Raw genomic sequence first — 18,398 nt, 5'->3', positions numbered from 1 at the left:
TCAAATACAGTAATCTCCCTCTATGAAGGAATTATATAGCTTCTTATCAAATAGCTAACTCTCCGTAGTCAAATTCAAATTTCAGAAAGATATGACAGTATACTCTCCCTTTTTGACAACACATGCCAAAGACAACATAAACCAAAAGAATAACAATGTACCTTGAGTACTGATTCATATGTAATGTTTCCTTGATTATGTTGCATCAATTGATGAATTTTTAACTCGGTTCCTATTGATGCATAGCTAAAAATTCATTTTAGTGAGCTTCAAACAAGGGAATGACCCCTAACTTACCTCTTAGATATAAGAATGCATCCTTAGGTAGTGTCTTGGTGAATATATCAACATTTTGTTCTTTTGTATGGACATATTCCAATTTGATCTCCTTATCCTACACCAATTCTCTAATAAAGTGATACTTTATTGCAATGTGCTTGGTTTTTGAGTGCATCACTAGATTTTTAGATATGTTGATTGCACTTGTATTGTCACAAAACATAAAAATAGGTTCTTTGATTTGCACCTTCATGCCTTCCAATAATTGCTTGAACCAAACAATATTAGAACAATTTACTGCTGCTGTAACATACTCTACTTCTACTATAGATTGGGATGTACAATTTTTCTTTTTACTTGTCCAAGAAACCAACCTCTTTCCAAGAAAGAAAGCTCCTCAACTTGTACTCTTCCTATCATCAATGTTTCCTACCCAATTAGCATTAGTAAACACTTTCAAATCTAGATTACCTCCAAATTTGCACCATAATCCATAATCTTTAGTGCATTCCAAGTATCTCATGATCCTTTTGATTTCCATCATGTGATTTTCTCTTGATTTTGTTGAAAATCTTGCTACAATACCAACTGCAAGAGCAATATCTAGTCTTGTATGAGCTACATACTGCAACTTTCCAATCATTGATCTTTATAATGTCTGATCAACCTCCTTTGATTCATCATCCTTGGTAAGCTTTAGTCTAGTGCACATAGGAGTCCCAACTAGTTTACAATCTTCCATACCAAAATTTTTGAGTATCTCCTTGATGTATTTAGAATGAGTGATGTAAATGTCATTCTCACTATGCTGAATTTGAAGACCAACAAAGAATATAATCTCACCAAACATTGACATCTCAAATTCTTTGTTCATTTGCTCTAAATTTTTTTTGCCTAGATCATCATTTCCTATAAACAAAGTGTTATCCACAAATATTTATGCTAAAACAATCTTGTTGTCTGGTCTTTCCTTGATATACAAGCTACTTTTATTATTAGTTCTCTAAAAAACAATCTAAATAAAATAGTTATTGAATCTTTCATACAATGCTCTAGGGGCTTGTTTTAGACCATACAATGCTTTGTGTAATTTGCAAACCATGTCCTTCTTGTTTGGATCAACAAAACCTTCAGGCTATTCAATGTAGACTTTTTCATCTAGAATACCATTGAGAAATGTTGATTTGACATCCATTTTATATACCTTAAATCCTTTGTGTGTAACATATGCAAGTAAGGTCCTGACACCTTCCAATCTTGCAACAGGAACAAAATTCTCTCCATAGTCTATTCCTTCTTCTTGACAGTATCATTTACATACTAGTCTAGCTTTGTTCCTTGACACCTTACCATCTTCATTCAACTTATTTCTAAATACCCACTTAGTTCCAATCACATTTTTATCTTTAGGCTAGGGTACAAGAGTCCATGTTTTGTTCTTCTCTATTTGTTATCTCTTCAATCATAGCTTCAATTCAAATTTCATTTTCTAATGCATCTTTGACATTTCTAGGTTCAAAATTAGCTTGTAAACAAACACCTTTTAGTTTTCTTCTTGTCATAGTGTCTTCAAATTTGTCTTCAATAATTTGATCTGGTGCATGATGTCTCCTAACATACTTGGCTAATATAGGTTCCTTGCCTTTTGAACAAATTGCACTGTCATCCTCTTGTATTTCAACTTCACATTTTTGTTGTTCTAGTTGATATGACTATTGCTTGGGTCCTTCAGACTTGGTAGGCATTGTCTTGGTAGCATCTAAAAGTGGCTTGGGTTCCTATAGCTTGGTTTGAACTTCTTGCAGCTTAGTTATTGAAGACTCAGGAGTAGAAGATTCCTAATTTATAGATGTATCTGGCACTATATCAGGTTCAAAGAAAAAAAAATCTCTTGTAATCTTCTAGTTCCTTTTTTATTTCTTCTCCAGTCCTTTCTGCAAACTCATCAACTTTCACATGTGCACTTTCTATGACTTTATGAGTAGACAAATTCAAACATCTATATGCTTTACTTTTGCAAGAGTATCCCAAAAATATTCCTTCATCACCTTTCACATCAAATTTACCTTTTCTAGATTCTTTTAGAATATAACATTTGCTTCCAAATACTTTTAGGTAACTTACATTAGGTTTATATCCATACCATAACTCATAGGGGGTTTTGAATGAGTCCTTCTTTAGCTATACTTGGTTCAAGGTATGAACTGTAGTGCTGATAGCTTCCTTCTAGTATTTGATAGCAATGTTCTTTTCAATCATTGAGGTTCTTGAACATTTCATGATAGATCTATTCCTTCTTTTAGCTATTCCATTTTGCTCGAGAGTTCCAAGTGCTGATACCTATCTTTTGATTCCTCTTTCAATGCAAAATTTATTGAACTCATAGGAGATGAACTCACCACCTCTGTCTGACCTCAAGCATTTCAATCTTTTCCCTATTTCCTTCTCTACTCTGGCCAAATACCATTTAAACTTCTCAAATACTTCTAATTTCTCTCTCAAATATATGACAGTCATCATTCTAGAGTAATCATCAACAAAAAGAATGAAGAACTTTTCTCTAATATAGATTTCAATTCCAATAGGTCCACACAAATCAATATGCACAATTTATAAAACTTCTTCAAACTGATAGTTCTTACTTTTAAAGCTAGTCTTTCCCATCTTACCAATTTGATAATTCTTGGATAGACCAACATTGGGTTTCTTTATAGTAGGAATGCCTCTTACTTTCTTGAATTTGCTTATTTTCACCAGGTTATCAAAGTTCACATGACATAACCTTTTGTGCCATAACTAACTTTCTTCAACTTGAGAAATAAAGCATGAACATTCACCAAGTTCAAGATAAAACAAGTTACCTCTTATTTATATGCCTAATCCAATTAGCTTTCTTTTTTCATCCACCAGTCTTGCTTTTCCATGCATGAATTCCACTTTGAATCCAATATTGATTAGCTGTGCCACACTCAACAAATTGTGTTTTAGACCTTCAACCCAATAGGAATTATCACATACAAGTTCTTTGGTTAGTGAGATTCTTCCTCTACCTTTTATGCAACAAGGTTCATTATTACTAAACCTCACACTACCACCATCATAGTCTTCAAAGTGTTCAAACTTAGTTTTGTCACTAGTTATATGATGAGAGCAACCACTATCTATGATCCATGTATCATTTTTCCTCACATGAGAGATAAGTGCCATTTTATCTTCCTCGCCATTATCTAATTCATCTTTCACAGCAATATAAATAATTTTATCTTCACCATCATCAGAATCATTAGAATTTTTAGCCATGAAACATGTTTTCTTACCTTTATCCTTGAATGATTTGAAGTCTTTCTTGCCATTGCACTTGTGACCTTTCTTCTCATCCTTGTTTTTCTTGTTTGGGCACCTAGCAACAATATGTCCAATTTCCTCATCTAAAAAATAGATTAGAGGAACCTTAGCTTTGTATTTCCCTTTTCCTCTAGAATATTTTCTTGCAAGAAGAACTTCAACCACCTCAAGATCATTATTAGAACTCTATTCTAATTCTTCTTCACTTTCTGACTAAAATTCCTTTATCTTCTTGCCTTTTTTTTTGAGTGAAAGCTTGGCTTCAAATGTTGATTCAATATTCTTGTAAGTTGGAACATAGTTGTCATATTTATCTATCTCAAATGCAGTCAATCTTCCTACTATTGCTTCTAAATTTATCTTATTATTTGCTTCACATTTTCTTTCTTGAATTGCAGAAATTCTAATTGCATAAATGGGAAGTAATGTTTTAAGAACTTTACTTACAATTTTTTCTTCTTCAATGTCTCCTCTAGAAACCTTGATTGCACTAACAACAAATTTGACTCTTTCAACATATTTTGCAATGTTTTCATCCTCTCTCATCCTCATCTGATCAAATTATCCTCTTAGACTTTCTATTTTGGCTCTTCTCACATTGTCATCACCTCCATAGATATCTTTCATCTTGTTCCACATTTCAAAGGTAGTTTTGCAATCCTTGACATCATCAAATTCTTCATAGGTTAGGGTAGATGTAATGTTTATCATCATGGTGTTATGAGTCTTCTTCTCAGCAATGTCATTGATAGACAATGTACTAGAAGGAGTCACATATTCTTCATCAAGATATTTCAATCGTGTTTCTCCAATAGAAGCCAAATGGAGTCTCATGAGACCTTTCCATGCTAAAAAGTTATCCCCATTAAGCCTTGTAATTTCCCTCTTGTAAGACATCCTAATCTTTAGCTTAGATCCTTTAAATCCTTCCTATAAGCACCAAATGCTCTAATACCAATTTTTGGAAATATAGATGGAGTAACTAAGAAGGCGGGTGAATCAATTACCACAAAAAACAAATCCATAGATCCCTTAGATGTCTTAAAAACTTAGTTACTACTGTCACTTGGTAGCTACATAGAAAAATGTTGTAACTCGATAGATTCATGTTAACTTATTAAGCATTCACAAAGATTTAACATGCATGCATAAAATAAATAACATCAAACATAAGAGACACCAGATTTAAAATGAAAACCCAATATGGGAAAAACCACCAAGTAACTAGCTACCAATTTTCACTCTTCTGAAGTGAGCCCTATTAGGAGCCAACCCTGTTAAAGGTTACAAAACACACTATTAGGTGTGACCTTGTTAGAGGATTTAAACACCCTGCTAGGAGTAGCCTTGCTAGAGGACTTTAGAACAATTCAATAGAATTATCCACCTTGTTAGAGGATTTACAAAAATGGTTGTTAAACCAACTCTGTTAAGAGATTTAGGAATCATTGCTACAAAGATGAAAAAGTAATAATGAAGTGACCTAAATTAGATGCAACTGATCTTTTTTGTTACAGATCTTTGTTCTGCTTCACTAGATCCTCTCTTTATTGAATACACCTTTTTTTCTCTTCAAGGATATTTGATCCTTCTTCAAAAATTTCTCACACTTTCCTCTTCTCACAATTCACTTACATGCTCGCTCATTCATTCATCATGCTTTAGAATTCACAACTTGACCTTTTATTTATACCTTACAAATTATCCAGTCAGCTCATTTACAAGTTACATTTGCCAATAATCATTACATTAGTCAGCTACAAACATTACATGAAACAATTAAACTTTATTTTCCAAAATAATAAAATCTTTCATTGGCCGACCTTGTTCAGTAAACACTACACTAGAAATGATTTCCAATGTTAACCAACTGAAGCTCGGTAAACACTAAGAACTCTACAAAATCCTTTAGAGACTGAGTGAACTCAGTAAACACTAACTTTTCCTTTGCTAACCTTGTGAGCTTGGTAGAAACTGACTAATAACTGATATGACATTTGTGTAACATCAAAGACAACACAAATTGAGCAATTGTATCCAACACAACATTCATGATCAAAATGGTAATACATTTCCTTACCTTTTTCTTATTTCAAATTGTAAGCAGGATTATAACATGTATACTATGTGTCTACATTGTGTCTTCATGCATTTATATGCTCGCTTTGTGTCTTCATGCATTTGTATGTCTACCTCATGTTTGCATCACATCTTCTAGCATTAATGTATCTACTTTATGTCTTCATTCATATACAATCATATACTAACACGTTTACTTTGCAAGTAGTTTAACACATATGCAGGGAAAAGAATGAATTTGATTTATAAATTGCTTGTGGACAAGCAAATTCAAGAGGGGAGGACTGTGATATCCTCACCAGTAAAAGATCTATATAATTAAATCAATAATTACTATATAAAGAGAGATAATATACCAAACAATGATATAATTAAAATTATATTATAATATGATACAATATATTACATAATAACAAAGCAATGTGTAATGAAATAATAATCAATTCTATAATATGTAATTTACATAATAGTTATATTAAAATCTAATTGATGATTAAAAAAATTACATATATTCATAATATAAATATATTAATTAAATATTATTACTAAATAATAATTATAATACTAATATTAATAAACAATTATAGCAAATTAGATAAAAGGACACACCCCCTCTCTAAATAAGATATATAATAATGTTGCACACCATGCACACCATAAAATGGAATCATCAAGGAAAGAAATGAAGAAAATTTGACAAGATTAAGTAATGACAAATAAATAGACAAGGGTCATTACATCTATGTCCTCTTCTTGAGCTGGTATCTTCTTTTCAATAAGTTTGTCATAGACTTTTTGATTTATTGTGCCTTCAATATCCTTAAGTTTTAGATTAGTATCTATTATATGTCTCATAGTAGAGATATCATTATGATATTTTTCAATATCATTATACAAGTCATAAAATTTGTTCATCTAAAAAAATTTCCCTTCATTAGCAATGGCTGAATTAATCTTCTCTATCTTTGGCTTCCAGGGTTGTCGAGCTTTGCCTGCTAACTGTTTAGAAGTAGTTACTTTCTCTTCCTGTTTACCTTCCTGTTCTTCTTCTTCTTCTTCACTAGATTTTATAATTTTCAATAATGTCTTTTTTCTTTTACCTAGTCTAGTAGCCTATTGCTTGACTTTTTTTTGTCTTTGTAGTCACAACTTCCATTAATCTTTTTGATTTTGTCTTTGGCTCACCTGGTTGTACATTTAACAGTGCAGCATATGGAATGCTCTATTCTAAAGATGTCTTTGCAAAAAACACTAAAAATGGTTGTACATACATTATATCTTGCTTCATTGTATGTCTAACTGCCTATGACTCACTTTCAGTTATACTGGCCTTTGATAAAGCTTTCTTCATTATTGTCTCTATCTTCTTGTGAGATGCTTTCTCTAAAGATGCCTAATGAGTTGATTGGATAATCTCTTCATAAGTCCCAAATCTATACTCAACTTGGTCCTTCTCAAAGTTCTATAATAAATCAATGTATCCAATTGCTATATCATCACTTGAAATTTATAACCTAAGGGATCAAGAAATTTTTCACGAGGTTCTACTACTTGAATATGAGTAAAATTTGCATCAACCATGATACATATGTCATCTTTAAATATTTTTACAATTGCAGATGCAATTATGAATCTGTCTAGGATTTTATCTGCTAGACATCTTCTACGTACATTTGTAATCTCCATTGTACACCTCTCACTGTTCATAATCTATGTAACTGATAAGTATGGAAATCTTTTAACTACATGAAAGAATATATAATTCAATGACTAAAATCTAAACACACTATTCTTTGTCCTTTTAATTTTCTCTAGGTTCTTAAGAAGTTGCATTCTCATAATTTTACTAAGATTAACATGCTCCTTCTCAACACATATCTTATAGGCTACATAGATGAATCATACTGACAATTCATCAATCTTAGAACTTGCACATATAGAGTAGGAAATTATTCTACTTAGGCATCTTACATCATCTTTTTTAATGGTGCTAATCACCATGGCCTTTCCATTATAAACTACTTTTTTGTAGCTTTCAACCTTCTTCTTAACATGTTTCTCACCTATAGGTACATTGCCTTATTTTCTAAGACCAATTACCTCATGAATAAAGTCGGCTGAAATGTCAACTACATTGTCTTCCATCTACATTTTTCCATCATGAATTATACCTAGTATGATCTTAGTCCATTTATTAATGTCCAATTCTTAGTAGAAATGATATTTGAATAGGTTTAGTTCTTTCAAATGTTCAAATATTGGCTTCATAGTCATATCATGATTAAAGATTAATTCCATATCTTTATTCATATACTCGATCCAATGTATTCACACTTGTTGATAAGATAACTTCCTACATCTTCTAAATACACTACATTGTTCAGAGTAATGGATAATGTAGAATTAGGGTTTCCTTCTATGGGTTTCATGAAAACAACCTTAAATTTTGGTCTCTCCTCATTCTCAACTTTATGAACTACTGACATATCCATGGCTCTATAAAATATAAATTTTATCAAATAAATTGTATGAATAAATAATAAAATGCCTCTTTATGAAAATAGGGTTTACTTCAAAATTGCCTTGTCAAGTCACTTATGAGTTCTTTATGCTTCAAATCACAATGAAGTGGTAATCAACTTTGTACTCCATTTTATTCATCAAATTGAACTTGCATTAATTGCATACTTTGCAAACATGAAAAAGATGTCAATTACATTTTGAAATCAAATATCTTCTCAGGATCTTCTATCTGATCTTTAGATGATATCTAAGGTTTACCATAGCTTCCTTCCATCATGAAAATGCTCCATAAAATTCTCTATGAAAATATAATTTTCATGTTCTACTATAGAATGAACTTTCTCTATAATAATAGTAACTCTTAACTCCTTCATAACAAGTTCTAATAAGCTCCAAATTTCAAGCAAGCTTAGATACAGTCTAAACTTATCTTAATACACCTTTTCCCAACTTTGCTACCCATAATTTGATATTTGAGTGAAGTTTCAAATTATGGCACTATGGACAAGCTTAATTCAACTTAGTTGAATCAAATTTGATTACAGACTTCAATCTTCCTATCTCACCATCTTCTAGCTTATCTTCTGATATGTCTAATGCTTTTACAAATGCCTCATTGAGTTCTTCTCGAAGTTCACTAACTACATTTCTTTGTTCCTCATTTTCTTTCTTAGTTTTGGAGTTCCTTTCATGGTTCCTTTTATCATTTTCAACATTTCTTCCATCATTCCTTCTATTTCAAAAGTTTCTTCCGTTGTTCCTTCTATCTCCAAAGTTTTTATCCCTTATACAATACTTTGTTGTATGTCCAAATTTGTTGCATAATTAACATATTGGATTTCTACTTCTAGGATCCTATTCATCAACTGGTGCATGACAATTTTGAGCTATGTGTCCAAAGTTGTTACACTTATAACACATGATCCATCTTCTTTCTTCATAAGGTCTTGTTTCTCGTGATGTCCTCTCATTAGATCTTCTTCTATTTGCAAGGTTAGTATTTCTAGACATTCTACTATTCCTACTATCATTATCATACTTAGGTTTCTTACAATCAATTGCTTTATGATGCATACCATGACAATTATGACAATAAAAATCCTTAACATGATTAAATGACTTATTTGTACAATCTCTTTTCATAAGACCTATTTCATTACATCAAAATACTTACCTCTAAATTCATACCTAGATTATTTAGGAGACTCCATTTGCTTTGATTCATCCAATATCTCAACTTCCTTGTCTTGTCCAACTTCGTTAGGTTTATCAGAAGATTGACTAGATTCAATCTTATCATTAGATTTAGCTTTCTCTTTTGGATTTGATCTATTATCAGGTTTCTTTGCAGAGATGCTAAATAGATAACCAAGACTAGTCTTATCATAGGTAGGTCTCTGTATTGACATAGAATCATCAAGCTTTTCTCTACTAGAATAAAGCTTCTCAAGTTGCTGCTTGCTCTGAGTTAGTTCACCTTTCACAATAGTGTTATGCTTATAAAGTTCATGATCTTCTCTTAATGTTTCAAATTTAGATGTCTTCTCTGCCAAAATTGCTCTAAGATATGTATCCTCAGTCCTCAAATTATATTAAACTTTGCTAGGATCATTCCTTAAAGTCAACTTTAGACTGGTAATCTTCAATTCATGCTTCAAGATCTTGTACTTTGTTTTCAGCTTTGAATAATCATCATCACTAGTTTCAAATTTAGTAGATTTAGGCTTGGAATTGAGATGTTCAATATTATCCTTCAATTGTCCAATATATACTTTGGAGTCTTCATATCTATCCTTTAGCTTATTTCTTTTTTCAGTAAGGAGATCAATTTGTTCAAGTGTCTCTTCAAGGTTCTTCATCAACTATTCCATATCCATAGAGATCTTACTCAAGTTGTTAAGCCTCTTCTAAGCAACTATACTCTGATACCAATTGTTAAAAATAAGAATTACTGAGAGGGGGAGGGGGGGGGGGGTGGTGAATCAGTAATTCACAAACTTTAGTCACCAACTAAATATTATTTATTACTTTGAACAATACATAAGAAAATAATAAAGTAATGTTGAACAATAATAGTAACCATGCATAATGATAACTCATAACGCCATATTTTGTTAACTAGGGGAACCCTGGCCAAGGGAAATTGTTAGTGGGGATGATATTCACTAGATAATATACTAATATATATATGTTCCTTATTAGAGGGACCCTGTTAGGAGTCAATGAAAAAATTTAGTATAGAGAGTCCTTGTTAGGAGACTTTGAATCCCTATTAGGAGATTTCAACCCTGTTAGGAGTTGTAGTACAATAGATGCAAGATGAGCCCACTACCCAAATATGCAATTCCAATTACAAGAAGAGCTCACTACCCAAACAAGTAATTATTCTTTAGGAATATATATTCTTCCTCAGTTTGATCTTAGATCACAAAATTAACTTTGCATATATTACTTCATAGAAAGTTTGCAACAATGCATCACTTGCTTGCGCACACACGCTGTCACTTTTTGAATTTGCAAGATGTCATTTGCATAAATACCATGCCTTTTCACAAATTTTTTCTAGGTTGGCTAATACCATAGTATACTTCTCCAACTTAGATTAAACATCTAGGATGTTGGCCCTCATTGGTCATGTAATTATTTTGTAAACAAAATAATTCCTTTCCTTTAATTTTGTTGTCTTGTTTCACTAGTAAAACATGAATATCTCTTTTCTCTACAATCTATACTGATGTTTGATGTTACGTATGTCATCATCAACATGTATAATATCTCCATCTAAAATTTCTAGTCATAATATGACATCAATAACAAGTTACATACAAAACAATACACTACTGTAAACCAAATCCATACTTAGATGATTTTTCGAGTACCAAAAGCTAAGTATCTTTATTTTTGAGGTTTCTTGTAAGCATGTACATCATATATTTCCATAAATGATAATAATTACATATCTTCATTAGCCAATTTTCAACAAGAAGGACTTTGCAGGTTTGGTAATTATGACCTTCCCTTTCTTCTTGGGAGGCTCCTCTTCATCAGGTTCTTCTTCCTCTACATTTTCTTTCTCTCCTTCTTCATCCTCAAGTTCATCTCCTTTGCCTTCAGTCAACATAAGAGGAGAATTGGATGATTTTTTTTCCTTAAGTATTTTCTCCACTTTCTTTCTTCCTCTTATCATGGCCTGAGGCATCTTAATTTCCAATACAATTCTAGCCTTTGCTTCCTCATAAGTACCAAAATATGGTGCCTTGATGTCCATTGGTTCATTGATAAGGGCTTCAATTATATCATTTGTGTCATATATGTTAACCTCATATCCTAGATTCTTAACCCATGCCACTCTTGGCCTTACTACCTAGGTATGGACCTTATCATAGTCAACAAGAAAATAGATATCTACTTTTCATTTTATCTTTGAAAGTTTCAAAGTATGCATCCATTTTACTTTCAAAATTTTCACCCTTCTCTGCTATGAATTCATTAATCTAATATTAAACTAGTGTATCCTTCTTCCACACCATAGTTCCTTTGGAGGGAAAGATCTTTTTCACATAAAAGAATAAAAAAGTTAACAAATATCTAAACTTACATGGAATTTTCTTTGATGACCAAATTTTCTCCATGCTCTTACTTAGTCAAGTTAGTTGCAGCTTGGTAAGGTCAAAGGATAACTTGTTCTTCATAACTTTGAATCCAAAGTCAATAGCTTCACAATGAAAATTGTTCAATCAACTCAAGTTGTAGATCTTATGATCAATGACATGGATATCAAAATTTATCTCCATGTCAGTCATGCAATTCAACTTCATGCCTCTACCATCGTATTCAACAATTTGTTTATCATCTTCTTTATGATTTGAATAGGTTGATCCAACCCAAAATGCATGTTGTGGACTCAGCTTAAGGTAAACCTAATCCATTTCCCTTGGAAAGCCCTTGGTATATGTAAGAAATGTATTAATCCTTTTATCTCTAGATGCTTGTGCTCAGGTCTCAAAACACCATCCACACATAGCTCATTGTATGCCTAGTTCATCTCTAGGGATCTTGAATCTTGAATTGAACAATGGTAAAATGACCAAATATCATGTATATGAAGTACCTTGGGAGGAATCTATGATTTCACTCTAGTAGGATCAAGTGCTTCTACAACTGTCAAACTCAGTTTGAATGTAGGTGCTTTACAATCAAATCCTTGAACCAACATTTTTGAACCCTTCTTCACCTTGCCACTAAAAGATGTTATTCTACTTGGTAAAGCTTCAAACACTAGAGTAAACTTCAACAACAATTGCTTCAAATTGCATGGCACTCTACAATGCTCTAGAAATTCATGGTGAAACAAATCATTTTATTTCTTCCTTTTTAATAAAATTCAGTTTTTACGATGTCATTAATGCTTTGTACAATTTTTCATTTGGTGACAAGCTATCCTCCACTTGGTTAAGTCTTTATTGCTTGGAAGATACCTTAAACTTGGTAAAGTTACCACCACTCAGTCTAAACTCATTGCTCGATAGAGTAACCAACTCAGCATCTATATCCAAAACTAGGTAAGATTATGCAACCTAACCTTGCTTAGTAAGCTCTTGTGACCCGATCTTGCTTGGTAAGGTCTTCAACTATCGTATCATCTCAATAATCCTTATGCATCTTGAATGTTGATATGCATCTTATGCTTACTAACTAGAACTGATGTGAGATGTCTTCTTAGTGTTATAGTTCCAGTAATCTCCATAAAAAACTAGGTTGAAATGGTTCTATCACCCAACTCATTGACTTGGGTGTCAATACTTTCATTACTCTAATTTGCATCCGCAGGATACTTCCTTACCCATTATTGCCTCATCTGACTTCTAATATTGTAAGCCTTTGAACTACAACATTTGGGGTCAAATTATGATGGCAATTTGCGATGACAGTGTAATTTGTTGTCATTTTCATGGTTTTTTTGCAATTGTCCCTACCATCATTATAATACTGACATCAGAGTCATAATTGTGATGCACTCATGAGCATAAAACAAAACAAAAAAATGTGACAATCATTTTCCATTTGTTTTGATTTTGGAGAGTTGTATGTAAAAGAGGTGGAGAGCTCCAAATGAGGGTGGAGAGTTGTGAACGTTATCATGGCCCTTGTGATTGATGCACTTGGTTGATGTGCCCTCGTGATCTCTACATTTAATTTATGTGCCCTTGCTCTACAATTTCATTGTCTTGTCATTCCATTTCTTTATGATTTTATTATTGTATCATGCCTTGCTCTACAATTTCATTTCCATGTCATGCCTTTGTGATCTATGTGCCCTATCTCTATGATTTTCCTCAAGGGTGAGAAGAGGTACATATGTAAATGTTTTTTTCTTTTCCTTTTAAACATGTATGTCTTTATATTTCCTTGTAAACATGTATCTTTTAATATATTCAAAGAGATTTTTTTCAAGGTTCTTATTACATATATGATCTAGTTGTATACATATTCCAAAATCTAAATAATAAAACAATAAAACTCACTCAACCCGTGCTAAGTGACTTACCTCAAGATCCTACACAAAAATAATTTAGACCACAAAAAATGGGTTGAGTTTGCAAGAAATTTTACAAAAATATATCATAGAAAATATTTTTATAAAGAAACAAGCTATAACCAATTAAATGGGTCTAGTTGTTGATTAGCTAGGTTGATATATATGTATATTTAACAAGGTTGTGTCTTTTGCAAGAGAATGAGCCTCATGATTATGCATATGTGCTTGGTGCATTTCATTCCTGTGATATATCTATGCATTTTGTTGTTGTTCCCTTGCTCTACAATTTGGTTATCACACCCCTGTGATCTCTATGTTTCATTGTCATGCCCTTGCTCTATGATTTTGGTTCCATGTCCTTCCTCTGTGATTTTGTTTCCATGTTGGTTTCTTTTCCTTCTAAATAGATATCTCTTTATATCTCCTTTTGAACATGTATATTTAGAGATCTTTTTAAGGTGATAATTACAACTTAGCTACACAATAGAAAAATTGATGCAACTAAATACATATTCCATAATCCAAATAATAAAAAAATAGAACTCACTCAACCCGTGCTAAGTGACTTACCTCAAGATCCTCCACAAAAATAATGCAAACCAGGAAAAATGGGTAGAGTTCACAAGAAATTTTACAAAAACATATCATTGTAGATATTTTTAGAAAGAAACTAGCCATAACTAGTTAAATGGATCTAGTTGTTGATTAACTAGGTTGATTAAAAATTCCTTCAAAACTATCATCAAATTAGGTACAATAAAATGAACAATCATTTTTTCCTAGCTAGTAGGATCAAATACAGTTTTCCAAGGATTGTATATGCAAGGAATTGAAGAATAACTTTAGTGAAAAGTTGAGTGTAAGGAGTTGAAGAAGCAAGTTCTTCTTCTATGTAAATGTCATAATCACAAGGCCCATTCTCTTATAGAAGCCTCTACCACAATTATATTACCTCTAAACCATGCAAAGGATATTGAAGTGGTTCCTAACATTGAAACACTCTTATAAGCATTTGATACCTGGGATCATCACAGGGATACTGTGCCAATACATGAAACACTCTTATAAGCATTTGATATTTGGATTATAAATTCTCAAAGACACTTGCAAGTGATTCCAATTTCATAGTACCTATCGCAACACTTTCTTGGATTCTATCCAGTGGCTCCCATAATATCATCTATATTTTCTAGTTGTTGTTTCTTTTGTGTAATCTCTTTCTAAAGTTGTTCCTTCTTGTTCTCTTTCTAAAGCCACTCCTTCTCCTTTTCTCTAGTGCCTTAAGTTTTGATTATCAAACTTCTAAATATCTACTTCTAACTTATCTAAAATCAACTTCACATTGTGTTGTAACTCTAGCATAGGTGTTTGATCATTGATAGCTTTCATTTCAGCATTCAAGTTTTCAAGAATGGTCAACACCCTCACTTGCGTACCTCTCATGTAAAGCACTTTTTGTACTATTTCAACACCATGTTCTTTCTTCTAAGCTAAAAGTTATTTAGATGTATTTTCTTGTAAAACATTAATTTTGTTGAACAATTGTAAAATCTTAGAAAGTGCATTATTATTTTCATGTATGTATGTATATGTATTTATATGTATATGTATGTATGTATATATGTACGTATGTATGTATATTATGTATGTACATATGTATTTATGTATACAAAAAGATCTTTTGGATTATGGATTATGAATTATAAACAAAAAAGAAAAGAAAACATGACATTAATCATTCCCCATTTATTTTGATTGATTGTGGAGAGTTGTGCATGAAAGAGGGTGGAAACCTCTGAGCTTGGAGATCTTTGAATGTTGGTATAGATTAATGGAGATCTAGGATTTTGTTTTTATTCCCTTGTGATCTTCATTCCCTTGTTCTACAAATTTTCTTCAAGGGGAGAAGAGGTATTTATGTAAATGTTATTTTCTTTCTTTCTAAACATTTATCTCTTGTTCATATATAATAGCTTTGGTCAAATTCAATGATAACTGATTATGATGATTGTATGCATACATGCATGTATGTATGTAAATTAGTTCACTATGTGAACTACTTTACATGCATACATATACACTTGCATAGTACTTGTGCTAAATTAAATTAATCATTCGTGTCTTGAATTCACATAAGAAATTATCTTTGCATTCAATCAAATTTATTCATATGGATTATATTATCTCTTTGTGATTGATTAAAGATCTTGCGCATGATATTATCTAGGCAATGATCAAATCATTCACATTGAGTCATAATAGGATCAAGTAGATGATTCTTTTATGTTACATCATACTAGAATTATACAGCTACAACTATTACTCTTTTTTTTTAAATTTAATCATATACATTTAAGACAATTATTTTTTCTTAAAATTAGATTGTATATTTGTTATCACTAAAACACAAATATAGATCTGTCGGTATTCCTTTTAGTAAAGAACATACCAGGTAGATTTAAACCTAATACCAAGAAACAAAGACTAGGAACATGCCTAAGGACGAGCTAAATCTTATATTCAGCAAGGCTAAATCTTAGTTCTGGGCCAATTAATAGAGTCATATCAGGACTCACTTCACTTTAGGCTCTGCAAAGCCAAGGTGGGCAAACTTGAGGGATTTGTCTAATTTATCTTGATACTTCATTACAAGACTACCCTCTATAGCAGATATGGTCAATATCCTTCTTCAATTTGTTGGTAAATCTCCTGATCATAGTAGCTAATCATAACCAAGGAAAATAACCACAAATAAGCCATGACCTACACTTATAGTTCTTCAAAACATAAAATGGTAAAATAATATTCATTTTGATTTGATTTCTCAGCATAATCAGGTGTGCAACAGCAAAGAACATTCATCCTTCAAGCTAACTAGTCCCTTATCCATTGGGCACTAACTAAATCTTCACATACAAATGAATACCTAAAATATACTCATATATTCAGGTATATGGTCTATCTGCTTTACTTGCAAATAGACATCAATATTCATTAAAACTCTTGTACTTATGGTGGTATCCTTCTGGTGTAACCTGCAATCCTATCAGTATAAACAAGCATTTACTTGGAGCTTTGTTCCAATAGCAAATCTATTTTGATATACAACCTTAAGGGGATGTAACTAGAGCCAAGCTCTTAGTTCTTAAACATAGAACATTGCAAGTACTAGAAGCAGGAGATGAGAATCAGAATGAAACTAAGTCAAGTGAAACTCTTGCATTAATTTCCTTGGAAACAATACATCATCTGCATATCAAAATTCAAAAAATACACACAGAATGACTGTGTAATGCAAATGCCTCAAAAGGAATACAATATGCTATTCATAATAGGAAGAATCATTGAGAAAAAAGGTATCACAAATTTGAGAGAACTCAAGATTGGAACCATGAATGGTCTCTCAGTCCTAAAAAAATGGAACCCCTAGAAAGAATGAAAGGTAGAAAAATGTAGCAAAAGAAAGAATCTTGGATCTGATCTTCAACTGACAAGTGCCCATTTGAAATGCAATCCTCTATAACTGAAAAACTTCTTCCTTCCATCTCCCATTCTGATATGATCTTGTTTCATCATTTCTATTACTGACTTGCAAAATATCTTTGTTGAAATGATGAAACCTTGCTGAGTCACCAAATATCTGATTTACCCATTGAAATGCTAGTGAAATCTTAATTTACTAAATGAATGTGATCAGAAGTCGACCCAAACTGAATTTTTATCTCCTTTTAACCAAATTCAGGTCATCACCATACTAGGAATCAAATTTGAACTTCCATTCTTGAATATTGTTGCAATTCTGGTACCTAAGACAAATCCCCCTATAGCTTGAACCAGCTGCTTCCTGTGCAAAAACTAACCTTGGAATTAGAAAATTCAGACTTCCACAATTTCGACGATATATGATAAGGCATACCTAGCCTCCTAAAAATGCCCAGAAGGTCAATTTGAAAAAAGCTCCTCTATTAGAAAACCTTGGTCTGTCTACAACTTCTTTTAATTTTAAAATTTTCAAAAATTTTAAATCTTCTTAAAGTTCAAACTTTACACTTAAGCCCTTTTCAAATTTAAAATGAACTTGCACGTATCCTCTTGAAAGAAATTTTAAAATAAAATTTTTAAAACCATTTTATTTTCCCTTTATGCCTCCATCCGAGTCAACAGGATTTGACTGTCCTTTTGCCACGTGTTTGCATTTGATTGGCTGACCATTGCTCTTAGATGCCACGTCAGCACCGCAAGGACCCAGTGCCATTTGTTGAAATTTGCGCTTCCCCGCATTACTTAAATTCCTACAACTTCATATTGCGGGGAAGCGCTGCTCGTTCGATCTTGCCACCTGGCAGCATCTAGTGAACCTGCTTGAACATACACGTTCCTACCACATCATCACTCCTAGGACCCACACTACCACATATCAAAAATGTGCTTCCCCACATTACTTATTGACCTTGCAACTTTTTTTGCGGGGATGCACCATTCGTCGATCTGAGCAACGTGGTGCCATCTGCTGCAATCTCCAATCTGGGCGCCACATCAACTCGCGTGCATGTTTGATTAAAATTTTGCTTATGTCATCACTAAGCTCTCAGATGCCACATCAGTACCGCAAGGACCCAGTGCCATTTGTTGA

This window comes from Cupressus sempervirens, chromosome 7 (genome assembly GCF_028749045.1).
Source record: "Cupressus sempervirens isolate cs-2001-9-10 chromosome 7, ASM2874904v1, whole genome shotgun sequence".
Classification (NCBI taxonomy): domain Eukaryota; kingdom Viridiplantae; phylum Streptophyta; class Pinopsida; order Cupressales; family Cupressaceae; genus Cupressus; species Cupressus sempervirens.
This window is presented reverse-complemented; position numbering follows the sequence as displayed.